Source organism: Ostrinia nubilalis, chromosome Z (assembly GCF_963855985.1).
Source record: "Ostrinia nubilalis chromosome Z, ilOstNubi1.1, whole genome shotgun sequence".
Taxonomy (NCBI): Eukaryota; Metazoa; Arthropoda; class Insecta; order Lepidoptera; family Crambidae; genus Ostrinia; species Ostrinia nubilalis.
In genome coordinates, this window is record NC_087119.1 from 14089254 (window position 1) to 14103191 (window position 13938).

At 38.2% G+C, this 13938-nt stretch overlaps 1 long non-coding RNA gene across 1 annotated transcript; it reads right to left on the bottom strand.

Annotated features, from left to right (window-relative positions):
* Positions 1 to 3003: 3003 nt before the first annotated feature.
* On the bottom strand, positions 3004 to 8271 carry LOC135087053 (uncharacterized). Its single transcript, XR_010260666.1, has 2 exons — positions 7245 to 8271; positions 3004 to 4077 (listed from the first exon to the last, which is right to left on the bottom strand). It is a non-coding gene; the product is annotated as an uncharacterized LOC135087053 (long non-coding RNA).
* Positions 8272 to 13938: the final 5667 nt, after the last annotated feature.

Below are 13938 nucleotides of genomic sequence, written 5' to 3' on the forward strand. Positions count from 1 at the left end.
GTTTAATTTATCTACAGCAGAAGAAGTCGATTCAGGCTCGAATGAAATGTATATTTGGAGGTCATCGGCATATAAGTGGTATTTACAATTATGTATATTTCTAATGATATCAGCAGTGTATAGAATAAAAAGCAGCGGCCCCAGAATAGATCCCTGTGGGACGCCACGGATCATACTGGCAGTGGCAGAAGTTGAGGTTGAGCCATCATCATTACGCGTTTCCACGTATTGAGTTCGGTTTGACAAGTAGCTAGCGAACCATTTCAAAGTTGGAGAGTCAAAACCATAATAAGCTAGTTTAGCTAATAGGACTGTTGGATTGATCGTATCGAAGGCGCGCGTATAATCGAGTAATACCAAAATAGTGCTTTCACCAGAGTCCTGTGCTGCTAATATGTCATCAACGACATCCAGCAGTGCTGTTGAAGTGCTGCGACGTTTCCTAAACCCAGACTGTTTTTCTGGTAGTCTATTATTGCCTTCAAGAAATTCAGTCATTTGCATAGAAACAGCCCTTTCGACAATCTTCGACATGAACGGGAGAATACTGATGGGGCGTAGGTCTTTGTGTTCATCGGGAATTTTGGTTTTAGGAATAGGCCTCACAATAGCTGTCTTCCACTGCTCCGGAAACACGCCGGTTTCTATTGATTTATTAACTATGGCGGTGATTATTGATAAAGTGCATGGCAAAGTGAGCATAATCATATTCATTGAAATACCATCGACTCCTTGCGCATTTGTTTTTATCGTTTTAATGATATTACTTACTATTGTTTCCGTCACAGGTGTAAGCGAAAACACGGCAGAATCAAATTTATTTGACTTAAGGTCATTCAGGATAGAAGTGTCGGTGTCATTATTTCCGGGTATATTCAAGAAAGTTTGATTAATAATGTCAGGGTTATTCAAGTGCGAGGGTAATATGAACTCTTTCTTTTTAAAATCAACAACATCTCTTTTTATGTGTTTCCATAACGTCCGGGGATCTTTTGAGCCAGAATGAATGTATTTATTAAAGTATGCAGTTTTTTCGCTATGAATTGCTGAGTTTACGATAGCCTTTAAGTCCTGGTAGTATTTTTTATGTATGTCTAGCTTTGTAGATTTACTTCTAGCGTGTGCTTTATCTCGCAGCTTCATCATTTCCTTGATTGTGTAAGTTATCCACGGATAAGAGTGATTTTTAATATAAACGCGTTTAATCGGAGCATGCCTATCAAATAACTGTATAATGTTATCATTAAAGAACCTTAACATATCATTTACATCACTCGATTCATAATCATTCCATGGAATAGAAGAGACATCATCATTAAATAGTTCAAAGTTTATATCCTTCAGAGGCCTGGTATACGATCCATTTTGGAGGTGGCTTGTTTTTTTTAATGTTTAATTTGCAAGTGATGAATGCATGACTACTAAGATCTGGTATGTGATTTACTATTAATTGAGAAATGAGAGAGTCTGAGCATACAACATCTATAAGCGTCTCACTATGTTCTGTAAAATGAGTTGGTTGGTCTACGTACTGATTTAGATTCATGTAGTTTAAAAAGTCCAAAAGTTTCCTTGTTTGTACATCTTGCTTATTTAAAATATTAATGTTAAAATCTCCCAGTAATAGCACTTTATCATATTTACCTAACGAAGAGATAGATTCATTTAGAGCTTCTATAAAGGTATCAACATTTAGCCACGGTGGCCGGTATGCCGTGCCAATCGCCAGTTTGATGCCGCTTATATTGAGAGCTAGCCACATTTGTTCCACCGCGAATGTGGAAGGGTGATGTATGAGTCGTGCATTTATACCAGTTTTGATGTAAAACCCTACGCCACCACCGCGAGAACGGACGGCGGCGGGCCGCGGCACATGGCGCAGACGATAGCCTGGCGGCGCAGGCGCGCGGCCCACCTCGCCCGCTCTCAGCCAGTACTCGTTGATGGCCAAAATGTCTACATCGTGATGATCCAAAGCTACTAAAAATTCTTCATGTTTTGTGCCAAGAGACCCCGGATTAAGGAGACCTACGGATAATTTTTTACACTTCAAAAATTGAATGACAAACGAGTAAGCTATCTCAATATATTTACAATTACCTAAGAACCTCCGAAGTATAGTCGCATGACGCCTATTTATATTAACATATTTTAAAGTACTTACGTATTGAGCTCGACTTATTTGTGCATTGGTGTAATGTATAGTATAAAGTGTGTATGCACGGGATATGAAACAGTTACAAATTGAATTGAATCGAGTAGATATGATACTATTATCCCAACTAATATTATAAATGCGAAAGTAACTCTGTCTGTCTGTCTGTCTGTTACGCTTTCCCGCTTAAACCTCGCAACCGATTTTGATGAAATTTGGCATAGAGATAGTTTGAGTCCCGGGAAAGAACATAGGATAGTTTTTATCCCGGTTTTTGAAACAGGGACGCGCGCGATAAAGTTTTTCTGTGACAGACAAAATTCCACGCGGGCGAAGCCGCGGGCGGAAAGCTAGTTAGAAATAAAATTCAACAACGACATAAAAAGGGCCAGAGCCCCGATTACGGTAACTTTTAACGTCAACAATCCAGACACGCTTCTCGATTGTGCGATACGATTGGTCAAAACAGCTGACGTACGCTGTTGAACGACCAATCGTATCGCAGAATCGAGAAGCGTGTCTGGATTGTTGACGTTAAAAGTTACCGTAATCGGGGCTCAGTATCAGTTTACAAAGCCAGTTATAACCATGAAAGTTCAGGTCAAAGTATAAATATACAAAGCTATAAAAAAACAAAAAACATATTACAACGTAAACATTTTCACGCAAAACATAATAAACTTTCAGATATTGAAATAAATTAATGACCTCTAACATAAAATCTGTAAAAACATAATTACTCAGAATTTTAAAAATGAAGCAAAGGAAATGAGCGAACGCAAACATTAACCAAAAACTTTATCAATATCCATATTGGAAATGGGGTTTGAGAAAATAACAAAAAACCGTTTCAGAAAGTAAAAACTGTATTCTTCCAAGGAAGGAGAAAAAAGTAGTGACATTGACATATTGATACATGTGCTTCATTCACTCTGAATGAATGAATTGAACATCGAATGAGATTAACCACAGATTAACATTTACTTGATTATTTGTGTATGTTACGGTCAAAGTGATAAATGTGAAAATTATGAATAATCGCCGGTTATTATGAATAATTACCGCATGATTTGGTAAATGTGATTAATATGAGGTCATTTATGTGTGTATAAAACTAAATAGGCGGCTTAGGGGTGGCCCAAGGGCCACCCCCGCCGCACCCTAACCTATTTTTCGCTTTAAATCAAAACATTATGTTATAGGCATCATGGAAAAGTAATATTATGCAAGAAACATTCCAAACTCATTATGCCAAATTATATTAATATATGATATCAAAACGTTCAAAAGTTTGGCTGTACACGAGCACGTGCACAAGATGTTGTTCTCTTTTATGAAATTTGATAGTACTAAGGTTGAATTATTAAATAATCACTGTTAAATGTGATTAATTTATCACTTTTACCGCGACTGTCGGTAATTATTCATAATAACCGGTTATTATTAATAATTTTCAATTTATCACATTGACCGTAACATGTATACCAACAGTCCCCCTCAAATATTCAAGTCTTTTAATAATTTATACATACATATCAACTGTATTAGTTTGAGATACATTATGTTTCCAAAATCAAGTTCGTTATTAACAAAAATATTTTATACATAATAATGATGAAGTGGGTTCGATTCCCATCTTAAGCAATTATGTTTTACTTAATAATAATGAAGTGGGTTCAATTCCCATCTTAGGCAATATAATTTTCAAGCCACTCAAAATCCACTTTGAGATGTGACTCTTAATGCTAGACAATAACTAAAAAATAATCAATTAAACTTTGATTTGAGACACAATATTTTAAGTTAGGTACCAATACTTATTTTAAATTTACTAACATCTTAAATTAAATTTAGCTTATTTCTTATGTCCAGGAACTTAACCGTTGGCACCATCTTCGTGAAGACATCTGCTAGTTGATTTCCTGTGGAAATATAATCTAGTTTAATTACTTTATTAGTAATTTGATCCCTAGTGAAGTGATATTTTATGTCGATGTGTTTGGATCTATTGTGATTTGTGGGATTATTGGCGATACTTATACAACTGTTATTATCTTCATAAATTGTTATGGGTTGATCTACTGAAAATGATATACTATTGAGTAATGATTTGATCCAGATCGCTTCCCTAACAGCTTCAAATAAGGCCATGTACTCAGCTTCTGTTGAGGAAGCTGCGACTGTACTTTGTTTGCGGGTATTCCATGAAATTGTACAATTATCGAACACTTGAAAAATGTGTCCTGTTGTACTTTTTCTATCATTTGTGTCACCACCCCTTTTTTTTTTTTTTTCGTCGGGAAATGCTTTGCGCATACCCACTGGTCTATGGGGACGGCCAGTGGGTTATGTGGGACTCTCCCTCTCCCCGCCTATCCCACTAAAGGCGGGGCCTACCCACTAAAACCCGACGGTTTCCACCAGAGCCCAAAGAAACGGAGCCGCGAGTTATTGTCCTGGTTGGACATTCGTCCGCAGCTCCGCCTCAGGCTAGAGGCTCGCTCACGAGCAAGCCTCTCTGGCTTCGAGGGAACCCCCAATCCCCTCCTCCAGTTGTTTTTTATAGAGGTTTTCTCCTCGCGGCCCTGGTAAAACAGGACCCCCGGCCCGCCGTAGCGGGTTACGGTCTGCTCTATGCCGCTGCTCGGTCAGCTCTGCTGATCAGAGAGGTACCGAGAGCGGCCCTCCAAAGAATGGGCCCGGGCAAACGCCCCGCCAGCCCCCACCTGTGGGGGTTTTTAAAGATGTCCCCTGCATCGTGGCCCGGGCAAATGCCTCGACGGCCCCCGGCCCACTCAATTGTGGGTTACGGGTTGCCCGACAGGCCCGCCGAGTTGACGAGACCTGCCGCGCAGGTGAGAAGTTAGCCGCCCGCGTGAACAGACCACGCGGACGTTGCCCAGGGTGCACCACGAGGAGGTCCCTCACCATCGCACCCCTGTGTCACCACCCCAGTCTGAGTCTGCGTAGCCAACAATCAGCTGTTTATAATCACATTTAGTATAGGTCAGTTTTAAGTTAACCGTTCCTTTGATGTACCGTAAAAGATGCTTTAAGCACTTCCATAATTCTTCATTACTTTTACTCTGATATCGACTTAAAATGCATATAGCAGCACATATATCTGGCCGCGTACACAACATTGCATACATTAAACAACCAATAACGTTCCTGCAAGGAGCATCATAATGAATGTCAGAGTTTAAAGCTTCGTGATCTAATTTAGATGGAAATGGTGATTTACAAGGATTGCAGTCACTCGTAGAAAATTTGCTTAAAACATTTTGAAGGTATATTGATTGATCTAAAGTTAATTTATCTTTAGTTCTTTCAACTTTTATACCTAAGAACAATTTTATTTCACTTAAGTCAGTCATATGAAATTCACTCATTAAACTATTTTTATAAAATTGTAATGTTTGCTTATTTTTTGTACAAATTATTAAATCATCTACATATAAGACTATGTAAACATTTTCTTCAATATTATTTTTATCAAGTACATAAAGACAGGGGTCAATTTGAGAATTTTTAAAACCAATAACTTTGAGAACATGATCAAAACGCTCGAACCAACATCTGGAAGATTGTTTCAAACCGTACAATGTTTTATTTAATTTACAGACTTGATTTGGCTTAGCAGAAACACCCTCAGGTACATCCATATAAATGTCTTCCTTGAGAATACCGTTCAGAAACGCGGTCTTTACGTCCATATGATGAGCATGTAAATCAAACTGATTGGCAAGAGCTAGAATAAACCGAAAAGTAGATATTCGAGCTACAGGAGCGAACGTTTCGTCATAATCTTGTAAATATTTTTGAGAAAAACCGCGAGCAACTAGACGTGCTTTATAGCGCGTTGTTCACCTACCTCATTATTTTTAATCGTAAATACCCATTTACAACTTACTATGTTTGCATTATCGGGTCTTTCAACTAGAGTCCAAGTTTCATTTTTATGAAGTGAATCGAGTTCGTCTTGTATGGCTTTTAACCATTTGTTGGTGTCGCTCCTATCATAAACCTCATTAAAATTATTCGGTGCTGACTGTACAGTTGTCAGTGATAAATAGATATCGGGATCATTCATTTGTTTATAATCTTTGATGGGTAGATTCGTAATTCTTTCGCTACGTCTCACTTTGCCAGATGATGATGATGGTCCGGCTTCTGAGCTCTCGTCAGAAACAAGTTTGAGTTTGTTGCCTATTAACTTTGCCGATTCCTTATTATCAGGCTTATTAATTTCGGCGGGATCAAGTTTGTGTTTGTTGCCTATTAACTTTGCCGATTCATTATTATCAGGCTTATTAATTACGGAGGGAATTTGAATGGATTTTACATTGGCAGGTCTAGAATTTTCAAAATTTAACTCATCGAATACAACATCTCTAGCAATGAAAAACTCATTATTTTCTATGTTAAACAATTTGTAACCATTTTGGCTATAGCCTACTAAAATTGCTTTGAATGATTTTTCGTCAAATTTTAACTTTCTAGTTTTGTCATGTACAAATGCTGTAGAACCGAATATTTTTAAATAATTTATTTTCGGTTTCTTATTATGCCACATTTCATAAGGTGTTTTATTATTAGGTAGAGCTTTTGTGGGCAATCTATTTATTAAAAACGTAGCCGTCAAAATAGCTTCGCCCCAAAATGTTTTATCTAATTTCGCACTTGTAACCAATGTTCGAGCCATTTCGGTTAACGTACGAATAATATCCCTATATTATAGCCGCCCTAGGGGGCGCTGTTTAATTTTTCATACAAAATTTTTCGATGACACTTTGAATACGCAACGAAACGAACTCGAAAGTTTTTCCTACTAGAGGTACGGGTGAATACAACACGTCGTCGATGGATCCTTGAATACCTAAATTTGTGGTTACCTCAATCCTTCCTTTACCAAAAGCGAGAATGGATGATCCGTTTTTAGCTACACCAATTTTCAAAGGTGCAGGTAGCTCAACATATGATGTGAACGCCTCACGAGTATTTACAATGTGGTCGGTTGCTCCTGAATCTAAAAGAAAACAAATTTCATATTTAGCCAAGCGATTATCAGCAGCAGTAGGTAACTTACATTTTGATAACATAAAAGCGAAACCGTCCTCATCATCGTTGCATGGTTGAATGTTGTTGGCTGATCTCGATGTTGATTGATTATTTTGCTGCAACTTGTTTTTAAAGTAACGACAATCCTTTTTTATGTGATTTCTGCGTCCACAATGCTCACAATACAACTTAGTAATCTTGTAGTTTCCGGGTCGATAATTATTATTTTTCTTTTGCACATAGTTTTGATTTTTCTTGAAAAAGACAAGAGTATTATGATCACCATCATGCTTGGTGCCTGTATTGAGGGCCTTAAGCTCAGTCGTACTTTCAGCCTTCAGTTTCACTTCATGGTCTAATAGACGTGTTTTCACAAATACAAGATTTAGGTGTTCTTCTCCCAGCGTTTCTAACGCAGTGATGACTCCATCATAGCAAGTGGGGAGTGTCAATAAAATGTGTGATATTTTATCACCTGAATGTCTCCAACTTCCTCATTGGCCCTAGAGCAATTCCAAGTATACCATCAATAAAAGCCTAATTAGAGTCATCAAACCTCTCAGTCATTCAATTAGAGCCATTAGAACTTCATAACTATGAGTTGTTTTCTGTGTGTAAGCTGAGGACACGTGTCCCCAGCTGACACATCTGTATCTTCGTAAATATTTATGCTACGATAATGTATTATACCTCAAAAATTACAGTCGAATCCAAATAGTAGGCTTTCCACTTTTCAAGACTTTAGCTCAAATACTGTTAAAACCACGATCAAAAAACTATGTGCGAGCTGGAGTACCGTGTCTCCAGCTTACACATCTGTATCTTTGTAAATATTTAAGCTACATCAATGTTTTATATCTCATAAATTAAAGTCGAATAAAAAAACCCGACTTCAAATCTTTCAAAGCTTTATCTCGAACCGTTTTCGAACTACGAACCGATATGTATGTGTAAGCTGGTGACACGTAACACACGGTGGATTATTAAAACCGTATAAGTTAGAGTTGCGTTTTAAAGATCAAATAATTCGTTATAATTAAAGTACACACGAGACATAATTTCATATCTCTAGGCCTCTTAGTTTCAGAATTAAAAGCCAAAAACTATTTTCCCGCCAAATAATTCAAATAATGTGGGTCGACTGCGACGTTGCCGTTCCGTGCGTCCACTAGAGCAGTCGAATTTGAACCTAAAAACTAGTAGCGTTTGAATCATTTTTATTTGTAGTTTAAATAATTTAATTTCGATTATAAGAATTTTAGACTAGGAGCCGGCTGATTTGTGTATTGAGTACCTAATAACCTATATTTTATTAATAAGAAAAAGCTAGGTAAAACAAAATTATATTTTAATATACAAGTAACGAACTTGTTTCCAAAGGCTCAAATATTTGTGGCGTTTCTAAACGCAACCACTTTAATTTTTATTTAAATACCGTGAAGTCCCACGATTCTGCTACGTCAAGTGGCAAAAATGGGCAACAACTATATTTTGCTCTATGGTTACAAACAGATTTTGCTCTATGACAAACACAGTTGACAATGAGGGTATTCGCGATTGAAAAATCCGCCAGATGGCAATAAGTAGACGCGAGGTCCAAATGCTGCGTTATTGGTGGATTTTGACATATCTGTCAATGTCATGTCAAAAATAACCAATCATGCAGCATTTGGACCTCGCGTCTACGTATTGCCATCTGGCGGATTTTCCAATCGCGAAAACCCTCATTGAATTCTTCTTCTTCTGTTGAAGAATCAAATAAAAAAAAATTAACTAAAAGAATAAGCGAACATAACGACATATACAAGGTTTCCCAAAAAGTACTGTCAAGCCGAAGCCCAGAGGTAGAGTATCACTAGGGCTACCCGAATACTCGATTTTTTCAAGTTATTTATAATTTTCAGATGATTTATGATGATGATGAAAATCTTTATCATATTTCAAAAACCGGGATAAAATCTATCCTACGTCCTTTCCCGGGACTCAACTTATGTTATTAGGTACTCAATACACAAATCAGCCGGCTCCTAGTCTAAAATTCTTATAATCGAAATTAAATTATTTAAACTACAAATAAAAATGATTCAAACGCTACTAGTTTTTAGGTTCAAATTCGACTGCTCTAGTGGACGCACGGAACGGCAACGTCGCAGTCGACCCACATTATTTGAATTATTTGGCGGGAAAATAGTTTTTGGCTTTTAATTCTGAAACTAAGAGGCCTAGAGATTTGAAATTATGTCTCGTGTGTACTTTAATTATAACGAATTATTTGATCTTTAAAACGCAACTCTAACTTATACGGTTTTAATAATCCACCGTGTGTTACGTGTCACCAGCTTACACATACAAATCGGTTCGTAGTTCGAAAACGGTTCGAGATAAAGCTTTGAAAGATTTGAAGTCGGGTTTTTTTATTCGACTTTAATTTATGAGATATAAAACATTGATGTAGCTTAAATATTTACAAAGACACAGATGTGTAAGCTGGAGACACGGTACTCCAGCTCGCACATAGTTTTTTGATCGTGGTTTTAACAGTATTTGAGCTAAAGTCTTGAAAAGTGGAAAGCCTACTATTTGGATTCGACTGTAATTTTTGAGGTATAATACATTATCGTAGCATAAATATTTACGAAGATACAGATGTGTCAGCTGGGGACACGTGTCCTCAGCTTACACACAGAAAACAACTCATAGTTATGAAGTTCTAATGGCTCTAATTGAATGACTGAGAGGTTTGATGACTCTAATTAGGCTTTTATTGATGGTATACTTGGAATTGCTCTAGGGCCAATGAGGAAGTTGGAGACATTCAGGTTATTTTATCCATCTCGTCCAGTCTGGCGCCAGCAGATATCAGTTCGATAATTAAATTATCAAATTTATTGAAATGTTGCAACAATGTATCATCTGGTTGCAACTTCATTTAAAAGTTGTTTACGCAGGGCTAATTGTGTAGCTAAGCTTCTTCGTTCGTAAATCTTGTCAAGATCCTCTATAATAGATTTCGCTGTTGCGGATCCCTTGGCGAAATTCAAAAAGGCGTCACCCAAGTACTCAATGATCGTACCTTTTGCTATTTGGTTTTTCTTCGACCAATTTGGATCTGGCGATGTTGAAGTGGTATCTTCAACAACATCTTCATTTCGATTTGTAGGAGTTAAGCGTTCGTTGACATAAAAAGGCCGAGCAGCTGAACTTAAGCCTAAGCCTGCAGTAGTCGCGTCGCGCCGCACCCGCGCCGCCGCGAGCAGCTGGTCGCACGGGGCCAGCTCGCTGCACACTCACAAGGTCCTGTTCTTCCAGCTTAACTCCTAGTTTTTGAGCGACCGTGCGTACGATGTGAGAGCAACTCTCATTTATTTCTTCAGGTATTCCTGAAATTTCTATGTCATTACTATAGAAGTTCCTGGTCACGTTCGTTCAAGTTCAGTTTGAGATCTGCAACTGTACGCTCTAGGGCCGCGGTTGCGGGAGAGTTGGTTGTGTCCCCGTTCTGTTTTTCGACAGCATCCATCCGTGCCTCTAGCCCGTCGATCCGCCTATTGCATACTTCGACGGCAGTGGTGAGGCTGTTTAAGGTGCCCCGGAACTCCTGCATCTCCTCACGAACCGCTCTCATCTCCTCCCGCAGTAGTCTGATTTCAGTGGCGAGTTCAGCAGCCGCCGATGTAGGCGTCGAGATGTCTGTGGCGCCCTCTGCCGCACGGAGTGGGGGAGGGCTTGATCAAAGAGCAGGCTTGATGGTGAAGCAGCCGGTGGTCCCGCCCGCGTTCATGCGCCTTCGTGTGTTGACGTTGGAGACCTCTGGTTTTATGGGGGTTTTGCTGTTGTCCTTTTTAGGCATTTTATTTTTGCATTCGTCACATTTCCAATTATCTTTGTGTTGTTTGGTCATGGTGTTGTAAAAGCGCTGCTCACTTACGTTGACGCATATGATGTCATACTTTTTTGAGCATAGACAGCATTTCAAAAATTGGCGAGATGATATGATTTGAAGGCAGGCAGCGCAAGGACCGTAATTTTCAGTTTTAGTTGAAGCCATTTTCTGTCGATGATACTCTTAACGACCTCTATCGATGGTAAGTAGTAATTAAATGCCTATTCTTCCAACCGCTAGATGGCAGTGAGAGTTTTCTGCTTTTTCACTTTCTCTACTCAGTAACAGATGGCGCTACTAGTCTTTTAGTGACTAAATTCAGTTTAATGTTCCCAATTAGTCCAGTCAATAAAGCATTATAGATGGAAAACTGTAGAACACAATTTCTGACTTCAGGACTTTATTTAGACTAGTTAGGAGGTGAACATAGCAAAAGTCCCCGCCCTTAGCCCTTGAGCCGGCGGGGAGAGGGGGGTTTAAAGGTGCCACTTTTCGGTTTTTCGCTTAATCCTCGGAAACTATGCGTCCTAGTGACATGACTACTTTGAACCAAAAAAAGCATATTCAATTTACTACAGGTGAGACGGACAAGTTTTTCTATAAATTGTATAGTTTTCGCGGCATCTGCTCTAGAAGGTCTGTAATATTGGAAATTTTATTTTTGTCTTACATGTTCCCAACCCATCAGGAGAAAATCGACTAAATCAACATTGAGCAATCATTCTAGACATGCGGGAGCATGTTAAGCCTAGTTCCTGCGAGGGGACTACACCGTGCGTATATTTAGACGAATCACTTTGAGCCACTTTTGACTCCTCATCACTCAAAAACTACTGTGCATTAACACTTCAAATTTGGCTCATGTGTTGAGACTTGCAAGATATACATCAGTTTCAAATTTCATAAATATGCCTTAAACGGTTCTTTAGATATTGACGTCCAAAAATCTACATGTCCGACCTATAGACCAAATTCTAACCACTTCCAGATGACCTCGAAGGTTCAAATTTGGCATCCAGAAAGGTAGTTATGTAAATACAAAGGAACAAATAAAAAACCAGTAAATTTTAACATTTCACATGTGAAAGATAGATATTAGTGCTCTAAATATCGATTTTTGAACGTCAATACCTAAATAACCGTTTGAGGTATATTTATGAAATTTGAAGCTGATGTATATCTTGCAAGTCTCAATACATGAGCCAAATTTGAAGTGTTAATGCACAGTAGTTTTTGAATGATGAGGAGTCAAAAGTGGCTCTAATTGGTTCGTCTAAATATACGCACGGTGCAGTCCCCTCCATGGAACTAGGCTTAACATGCTCCCGCATGTCTATAGTGTTTGCTCAATGTTGATTTAGTCGATTTTCTCCTGAAAGGAACATGTAAGACAACAATAAAATTTCCAATTTTACAGACCTTCTAGAGCAGATGCCGCAAAAACTATACAAGATATAGAAAAACTTGACGGTCTCACCTGTAGCAAATTGAATAAGCCTTTTTTGGTTCATAGTAGTCATGTCACTAGGACGCATAGTTTCCGAGGATTAAGCGAAAAACCGAAAAGTGGTACCTTTAAACCCCCCTCTCCCCGCCGGCTCAAGGGCTAAGGGCGGGGACTTTTGCTATGTTCACCACCTAACTAGGCTAAATAAAGTCCCGAGGTCAGAAATTGTGTTCCACGGATTTCTCTCTACACCGTCGTTAAGGCATTCATTGACTGGACTAAATGCAGTACAGCTTGTTTACAGATTTAAAATAACGGTTTTTAACTTATGATCCTAAATCTTTGAAAATGTTTGGCAAAACAGTTGTTTGATGTTATTACGACACAAATATACACAGTTCACTAATGTTCTTGTAACTCAAAATGTTTACTGCAACATAAGTAAAATTTTATAAAAAAAAATAAAACCGACTCCAAGATTATGAAACATGTAAAGTTTGCCTGCACCGACTCCAAAAGTATCAATCATGGTATACCTACATAAATATTAATAATTCGTCCTAATAAATAAGTAGGTAATTAGTAATTATTTTTCTACGTTTTAGTGTAGGTTTTTTGGAGTCGGTTTTATTTTTTTTTATAAAATTTTACTTATTTCTTGCTTTTTAGTTAATTAATTATTACCTTGATGTTACCACTGAAGGTAGGCAGTACACTGAGACCAAAAAAAATTAGTTCATAATCGGCGGAGATATTGTGTATAAAAAAGTTCATCCCCAATTTTCCACCCTTGGGGGTGAAATATTTTCTTCAAATTCGCATGAAACCACCCTTTTGATAATACCTATTCAACAAAAAAAGAATCGTTCAAATTGGTTTATAATCGGCGGAGATATTGCGTATAAAAAAGTTCATCCCCAATTTTCCACCCTTGGGGGTTGTTTTTTTTATTATTAAATTTAAATGGGACCACCCTTGAGGTATTACCTATACGCCGAAAAAAGATTTGTTCAAATCGGTTCATAATTGGCGGAGTTATCGCGTAACAAACATAGAAAAAAAAAAAAAAAAAAAAAAAAAAAAACATACGGGTCGAATTGAGAACCTCCTCCTTTTTTGAAGTCGGTTGAAAATACCAGTTATAGCCTGACCAGGAACATAAAAACCCTCGCCATGTTGCGGAAAACTAATGGTACTAATTTCTTTTAATGGCAACAGTATAGATGACCCACGCTGAACTGTCCCACCAAACTCAATGACAGGGGGGCGCTACCATCGTTCAACTATATGGTTTCCAACATGGCAAAAATCTGAACCAGCGATCCGGTATTGACGGTGGCGCCCCACTGTCAATGTCATCGACAGGACAGTCCAGTATTTTGGAACTATAAC